The sequence below is a fragment of the Cetorhinus maximus genome, chromosome 13 (genome assembly GCF_964194155.1).
Source record: "Cetorhinus maximus chromosome 13, sCetMax3.hap1.1, whole genome shotgun sequence".
In the NCBI taxonomy this organism is placed as follows: domain Eukaryota; kingdom Metazoa; phylum Chordata; class Chondrichthyes; order Lamniformes; family Cetorhinidae; genus Cetorhinus; species Cetorhinus maximus.
The window spans coordinates 108,210,917-108,219,582 of record NC_135891.1 but is presented as its reverse complement, the minus strand read 5'-3'; the positions used below and the strand labels follow the sequence as shown (position 1 = coordinate 108,219,582).

Below are 8,666 nucleotides of genomic sequence, written 5' to 3'. Positions count from 1 at the left end.
AGCCTGCTTGATTGGCACCACATCTACAACTATTCACTCCCTCCACCACCGAGCACAGTCGCAGCAGTGTGTTCCATCTACAAGATACGCTGTAGGACTTCACCAAGGTTCCTTCGAGAGCATCTTCCAAACCCACGACCACTACCATCTAGAAGGACAAGGTCAGCAGATAGATAGGAACACCAGCACCTGGAAGTTCCCCTCCAAGTCACTCACCATCCTGACTTGGAAATATATCGTCGTTCCTTCACTGTCGCTGGGTCAAAATCCTGGAACCCCCTTCCTAACAGCACTGTGGGTGTACCTACACCACATTGGGTGCAGCGGTTCAAGAAGGCAGCTCACCACCACCTCCTCTAGGGCAAATAGGGATGGGCAACAAATGCTGACCCAGCCCACGAAGCCCATATCTCGTGAATGAATATAAAAAAGAAGGGAGTTCTGGGATTTTGACCTAGTGACAGTGAAGGAATGGTGATCTTCGTGGTCTTCTTCAAAATAGGGTTGCCAACTGTGATTAAATGTATTCCTGGAGGTTTCATCACAAGACTTGCCCCCATGCTGCAGACGTTAGTCAGCCAACACACCCATCCTTGTGACTCATTGCCTCTCTATGCCAATTGGAAAGCAAAAGGATTCATTACTTAATTGGAGGATGTTTAACTGTTAGCCAAACAGCCTTTTGTTCTCCCATTTTCAATATTTCTATATCTGGCAAAGAGAAACGTTCAAAGAAAATGACAAAAAAAAAAAAATCCTTTTTAATGTCCCAATGATTTTTCCCCAGGGTTGTATACGGCAGCACCCTGGAGATTGATCTTCAAATCTTGGAGACTCCATGCCAATCCTGGAAGGCTGGCAACCTTACTTCAATATCGGGCCAAGGGATCTTTTACATCCAGCTGAGAGGGCATACAGGGCCATGGTTTTATGTCTCAATCAAAGGACGGCACCTCTGACAGTGTAGCACTCCTGCGGTGTTGGAGTGTCCACCTAGATTTTTGTGCTCAAGTCTCAGGAGTGGGACTGCAACTCATAACCCTCTGACTCAGAAGCAAGAATGCTACCAACAGGCCAATGCTGACTACTTGTTATGATTACTGGTATTGCCAACAAGATGTGCTTGTAAAAAAACAGAAATCAATCTGGTAAATACAGCCATGACAGTGAAAACTCAACATGGCCTGAGGTATAGAGGACTTTAGACAGATGATACACAAATATTGGTTTCGAGAGTGAGTTGTTTGCCAAAGTACGTCAATTCAGAGTTGATAAATAGATTACCCCGTTAATCTGTCAATGTTGAAAAGTATTATTTGTGCTGCTGCAAGAAGGAAACATCCCAGTTTGACAGAATAGAAGATTAGAAGTCAGGAAGATGCACTGCAGAATAAGTTAACTCATTAGCAACTGTTGTCCAAAGGAGCGGTGAATTGCGTATTTGATTGGACTCTTGAGCAAGGTTACTGAAGAGGAACATTTCAGCTTGTAAGAAAATCATGACCCATTTTGCTAATGCAAAATACTTCAGGTTTCTGGCAAGTGAAACTGAATGGAACATATTGCAGACTCTGCACATTCCTATGAGAAGCACAGATTCTCACTGTTTCCCTTTGGCATTGCTTCTGCTCCATATATTTTAACACGTTAGACCTGATTTTAACTCTGCCTGCTCAGCAAATACCAATCGGACGGTTAACATCAAGACAGCGGCTTACTCCCTGGGATCCTACTGACTTCTTGACACACGATTGAATTTTAAGCTGCTGTTTCAGCAGACGTGCAGGACCTGTAGGGTAATAGATTCTGTGCCTGTATTGAGCTCCTCGTGACGTCCTAGGTGCCCGACTGTCATTTCAACTCCAAGACTGCACAGGAAAGCCCTCACCAGAGAAAGCTGGCAGCGAGTAGTCCCAAACCAGAGAACAAGTTAAACGTTTGTAAGATGATTTCCAGGAGGGCCAGGAATGCTTCTCCTGGCTTTATAAGGAAAACTTGTTCAGATTCCTTCCTTCGCATCTCTGGGCCCTATTGTTGCCCGAAATCCAGTTTCCGCCTGCCGTAGGTTTCTGACAGGTTTGCGGGGGTTGGAGGGGAGTCCGATCTCCAACATGGAAATGCGGCCTGGGAGTTAAAACCTCGCAAGGTACTTGCTGCTTGACCCTGAGTTAAAATCAGGGCTGATATGTCAGAGAACTATACATACGCTATGTGAATATGACATGTAACCACACTGACACTTTAATGGGTGGCGTAATAGTGTGGAGTTAGTCCAAAAAAATTATTGGAAAGTGCTGGAAGTTACTAGAAGAATCAATCTGAAACTTTAATAAGCCAAATGTGTATTTGGAATCTCTGAGCTGACATTGGCTGATGACATAATCCACAATGGACCATTAATCTTGACAGTATGAACGTTTTAGCTTTTGTATGCATCCTGCCTCTGTACAAGAAAGATGAGCCCCAGGCTGGTAGTTAAGGTCAATTACTGGGAAAATTTATATTATATTGTTTGGGAAAAGTCTCAGCTGTTAGAAAATTGTGAGGGAAGAGAGCAGACTAAAGCTGGAATCACAACCAGTAAGAGACATGGGAAGTCTTAAAGGGATGGCTTGGTTCAAACATTGCTTAAGAGAGGTAAATGTTAGGACATGTAGCAAATGAAGAATCAATTATCCATTGAGGATGCAGCAAGGAGAAAGGTTAACCCAGCTGTATCTTTTTTTTACTACCTGGTTTATCAGAAACCAAACAAATAAGGGGATGGAAGACCAGGTGAGCTCTCTGGAGTAAGGATACATCGTGAGAATAAACACCTAGAAAGGTTTATTGAGCTACGTTAAGGGAACAAAATAAATCCTTTATTATGGGTCAGGTAAGCTTTGTTAATAATAATATACATGAAATATTATAAGAAATGGTTAATTATAAATAAGAGTGAATGTTAGCTTTAAAGGCTGGAAGTAGGGATATATCCATTTAATCAGAAATAGTTTCCACTAAGCACAAGCAATTAAAGTCAGACTGCAGAAGTAGCTGAATCTGCATGAGTGGGGTTGTAAGCAGAGCTTGAATTTTGAATGTTACACAAATGTAACATACTTTTTCAATCATTGCAAACCAAATTGTTTTTCTTTCTCAAACTCGATGCTGGTTTATTAGGAAACTGAACAATGGAAATAAAACAACACTCTCTACCCCCCTCCTCCCACCACCACAATTTAATAACCTACCGACATGCTTACACTGGAAGACTACTTCAGATGCCTGCCATGTTCCTAAGGAACCACAGCCAATGTAAGGCATTACTTCAAGAAGAGAAAGGAGAATATTGAAAAAAGAGATGCAAGTACAGGGTTTCATAATGAACATTTAAATAAAACTGAAATAGTGTGACGTTAGAGTTAAAAACATGTCAAATATTAATTACATTTGAAAACTGTCTTGTGGTTAATAATTCCTATCAGCGAACCACATATTTAAAGTTTTTATCAAAGTGCCTCACTTATGTTCTTAAGTAGAATTTTATGCAAAAGGCAGATATAGAAAGGAAAAATGTAACAGCTACTTCAAATGTCACTGGAGGTAAGATGGGTGCAGGATCTTTAATTTAGCTTTGTTGCTAAGATACAACGTGATATTCCTCAGTGCTGTTTGTGTGTGTGGGTGTGGGTGTGTGGGTGGGGGAAGGGTGGGGAAAGAGCAAGGTCCATGGCTGAATGAACGTGAATTATTTCAATATGAAGATGTGGAAGTAGAGTGGAAGGACATCAATTCATTAGCTACCCCTGCATATCTTGGCAGTGCTTCTTGCCTGGCTAGGATACGAACGTTTCAGCAAATTTTCTCTTCGATCTTTAAAAATTTATAGAAATGATAATTTAATTCCCTTCTTGTGTTACCCCAAATTTGATTTCGACAAAACTGAGGTCTTTTCCAAGTTGGTTTGATTAAAGTGTGAAGCAAATGATAGAAAAGCAAACAGATTTTACACTATTGTGGCTACTGGATGATATATTTATACAAAAAAAGTATATCAACATTATACCACCAGCGTTTTATGAAATGCATAGTCATTAGGCTTTTTATTTTCAATTCAATGTGCATGTGACACTGTGCACATTGATTATTTTTATTGGAATGAAGCCAAGCCATGTTGGCCTCTATGCCATGGAAAAAAAAGGAGCAACTTTACCCGTGTCCCTGTGGAAGGAGTGATTGACAGGCTGGGTAGAGTGTACTCCTGTTAAATTCTTCTCCCAATGTTGTATCAGATAGCCTGTTTCAACTTGTTTTTAAAACCTCTGTTAAACCTTGATGTGCACACAATCAACTCTTCAGAACTTTTATTCATTTCTGGGAAGCCAGGCATCCTGTAGTTTTTAATATAAGATCATGAGCAAAGAAGAAGGTCACCAATGACAAGCTTCAATAATCAGTGTGGAGCCCTTTCATGTCTATCATTCAATATAGAGCGTAATTGTGAAGATGCCTGTCCCAGACTGAAAAGCCTCAATGTTAAGATGTGTGTTTACATGATGAATATGGCACCAGAGCAGTCCAGGATGGATTGTGTGGGAGATGGAGAAATTCCACATTATTGCACTGCAGGGAGCACTTCTGATCCTAGGACTGAGACAATTATTGGCACAAAGTGCTCCATCTATGTGGAAATGTGTGGTGTTAAAGACTAACTACTTGCCTAAAATGGAAAGTGTTCCTTTCCCAGCCATAACAGCCCTCACCTTCATGCACACAACACTAAGAAAAATGAATGACAAAACATGGGGCAGAATTTTACATCATGTGGGCCGGCGCAGAAATAGCGCGTCATGACGTCAAGCGAGTGTCCCGACGTCGTCGCGCACTCGTGCGACACTTCAGCCGGAGGGCGCGCACAAGAGTCGCCCTATAAGGCCCTTAATCAAGTAATTAAAAGCGATTTTTCGCTGGGCCAATTGGCCTTTGGATTTTTTTAGAAAACCTCATCTACACGGGCACAGCGAGGTTTCCAACAGTCACTTAAAAACATAATTTTTAAACATCATTTTTAAATGTCCCTGTTCCTGTGACTGAGTCACGTGTGGAGACACGTTTCTCTCATTTTCAAAATCTTTTGATTTTTGTTTCCACAATGCCTCAGCTCCCTGAGGCAGCTCGGTGCCCTGAGGGAGCTCGGTGCCCTGGGGGAGCTCGGTGCCCTGGGGGAGCTCGGTGCCCTGGGGGAGCTCGGTGCCCTGAGGGATCTCGGTGCCCTGAGGGAGCTCGGTGCCCTGAGGGAGCTCGGTGCCCTGAGGGAGCTCGGTGCCCTGGGGGAGCTCGGTGCCCTGGGGGAGCTCGGTGCCCTGGGGGAGCTCGGTGCCCTGAGGGAGCTCGGTGCCCTGAGGGAGCTCGGTGCCCTGAGGGAGCTCGGTGCCCTGGGGGAGCCTTCAGCGAGGGCTGCCTCGTGCAGGCCAGGCCTTCGCAATCGGCCTCCTCCTGCCCCCCCCACCCCCACCCCCACCACCCCGGCAGCATTGAGCTCCTCAGCGCGCGTTTCACGCCGGTTGGCCGTTAGGTGGCGGGCAGTTTCTGTGCTGCCCAGCGTGAAGTTGCGAGTTGGGGCCCGATGGTGGGCAGCGGAGCCTTTCGGGGCCGCTCCTGGGCCCGCCCGCCTGACGACCGGAAAACCCTGCCCAATGGTATCTGATGTTCAAGGTTACTTAATGTACAGATTCGAAGAAAACGATTTGTCAAGAATATATGCTCAAGGTGGGGCTTGATTACCTCCTGTTTTATTTGGAAACACAAAGCGCTACCAAATGAGCTAAGCAGCTTGAGATGCTGATAATTTTTACATCAGGTTGAGTAATGTGTTTGTATTCATGATTTTGCCGCATGATTACTTTTGATCTGAACTGGGCCGATGCTGCCATCGATTTCTCACATAAAACATTCGACAGTGACAGACAAGCTAAGACCACTGAGCCCATCCGGCCTAATCCACGAACTGCAAAGCGTCACAGTTACCCAATGTGCTCCCCACCTCACTGAAAACCATGTAACCTCACGGGAGAGGCAATAAAACCAGATAAAAGCCCAGGCCGATTCGGTGGGGGGGCGGGGGTGCAAAACACAGAAAAATTCCTCTCCTGTCCCGAAATCATGTTGGCTTGAAACGTCGGGCGGGATTTTCCATTTGCGAGACTGGGTGCGGCGGTGGGCAGTTGTGGGGCTGTCCACCCCGCTGGCCGGAATGGCGGCAACTCATGCCCGATTCCGCGCTCGGAGGGCCATTAATTATGCCCAGGTGAGTATCGGGGCCGAATCGCCTGGCGGGTCGGGAGCTGATTCGTCCGCCCGCCGTCAGCTGGCAGGGTCGAAGGTCCCATACTTAAAGGCCCGTCCAACGCATTACCTCACTCTCTCCAGCCCACCTGTCTTGCGGACAGGTGCAGAGATGTCTTGCAGCCAGAAGGCCGAGAGCCCCAAGAAGAAGGCAGCGCCCCCGCTTCACCCACCAGGCCCTCCAGGCCTTGATCAGAGAGGTGCAGGCGCACCGGCAAGTCCTGTATCCCAGGGACGGCTGCAGGAAACACAGCAGCCTCAGCTCTCCGGCCTGGGAGGCCGTCGCGGAGCAGGTCAGCGCGGCCGGCAACTGCGCCCAAAATGCCACCCAGTGCAGGAAGAGGGTGAATGATCTCATCCGCTCCGTCAGGGTAAGTCATCTTTCAACTCCCTCCAATATCAAACTCTCATGGTGGCCTCATGCACTCACACGGCTTCTCTCTTCAGGGATCTCACACAATCGTTGGCGGGGGACAGATATCAACACTCATTCTCTCACCGAGACATCACCACCGTCCCATCTATCACGTTGTTCACACTCTGTCCTCGGGCTTTTCTGGGGAGGGCTCACCACACACAGGGGACATGCATCTCACCCTCTCAGCCTCTGCTCCATCCCTTCTCATCACATGCCTTTCTCTCTTCTTCATACAGGCCAAGCTGGCGCACAACAGGCGCGAGAGATCGCAGACCGGGGGGAGAGACGGCCGACATCATTGCCCTCGCTCAGTGTGAGGAGGCTGCAGCTGAGCTGGCTGGGGAGGGTGGGGATCGCTCCTGTGGGGTAGGGGAGATCAGCCTCTCCCAGCCACCTAGTACGGATCACAGCTCCATCACTTCATCAAATCCTGACATTCACAGTGTGTCACGCGCAGTCTTATCTAGCTCATGCTCATTAACTGAAACCCTATTTTCTATTTTTTAGGCACCAGCAGGTCGAGGCCCCCAAGCCAATCCAGCACCAGACTGAGCCCCCCGACCATGTCCGAAGAGGAAGCGCTGGAAGGACCATCACGGCATTCACACGAACCCTCCACCAGCTCAGAGACACACGTCGGTGGGACACAGCTGTAGATTAGGCTTGGGCTCACTTTCTGGGGAACGTGTCACTGACACATCCCCGCAACAGTCGGAGGCAGGGACAGCCCAGGAGACCAGCCACCTGCTCGGTCTGAGTCTGATGATGAGCGTTTGGAAGCGGCCGCCAACTCAATTCTGGAGGTTCAATGACAGGCGGCGGCACATCAGGCAGAGATTCGACAGTCTCTCAGCAGACTAGAGTGAATGATGGAGGAGCCCTTTTGTGTTCTGTCTCATGTCACGGCTCCGACACGTGAGTGCCTCAAGGATACCATGGGAAGGCTGGTGGACAACCATGGAGACCTTGGTCTAGCAGGTCATTGCGCCCGGCCCTGCACTTCATGGTCACACACCCTGGTGGACACCATCAAGATGTAGGCGACATGGGGGACGAGGCACCATGACTTCCCTCCAGGTGCACCAGTTCCTGCAGGAGTCAGGGTGGGGGCCCTCGGGCTCCCAAAGGGAGGATGAGCATCAGCCGGACACCCCGGGGGCCTCCAAGGGTGTGCAGCCGCTCACGGCACCTCTGCCTGTGATCCCATCCACTCCAGCTTCTCAGGCTGCCGAGGGCACTTCTGTCCCTGAGCAGGTGACCCTCATCATGCTGGGGGCCCTCCAGGCATCGGGCCATCAGAAGACATCAGCCAAGGTCATCGCAGACATCAGGACGTAGTGGTCAGCAGGCTGTCTCCATCTCTGCTGCGGATGTCAGGGCTGCACCCAGGTGTAGCGGTAAAGTTAGGAAAGTTAAGAAAAATTGATGTTAGTTTTGGGTCATGGGTGTGCTAGGCATGTAAATAAATTGCACTTTTGTGACATAACTTCTGATGGTTATGTGAATGTTTTGGGCGACGGAAGGTATTGTGATTTTGTTCTTTGGAATCCTCTTATTTTGAGGTTTAGCCTTCCTCCCACTCCGTGATAGTGTCCCACTGTGAGATTCACATTCCTGTGATGTCAACCTCAGTAGAACTAGTCTGCGCACCCCTTGTGTGACATCAGGGAGATGTGTTTAAATCTTTATTGGAAGTGTGCAATGTTGATGTTTCTAACCCTTCTTCCTCGAGGAACACCATTGAGTGAGGGCAGCCCATCAGCTTTGATAATCTAGCAGCATTTGTGTCTCCTCAGTAGTAGTGGCAGAAGACAAGACACGCACGGGAGGAGGGGATCCCTGGGCATGTCCACACCTCAGTCGCAGCAGTGATTGCATCATTAGATGGCGGCGAAGGCTTCACTTCTTCTCTCGTATCACT

The 8,666-nt window shown here is 47.9% G+C and overlaps 1 long non-coding RNA gene across 1 annotated transcript; it reads left to right on the top strand.

The window, feature by feature from the left end:
- Positions 1–388: 388 nt before the first annotated feature.
- On the top strand, positions 389–8,226 carry LOC144688931 (uncharacterized). Its single transcript, XR_013578509.1, has 2 exons — positions 389–3,585; positions 7,253–8,226. It is a non-coding gene; the product is annotated as an uncharacterized LOC144688931 (long non-coding RNA).
- Positions 8,227–8,666: the final 440 nt, after the last annotated feature.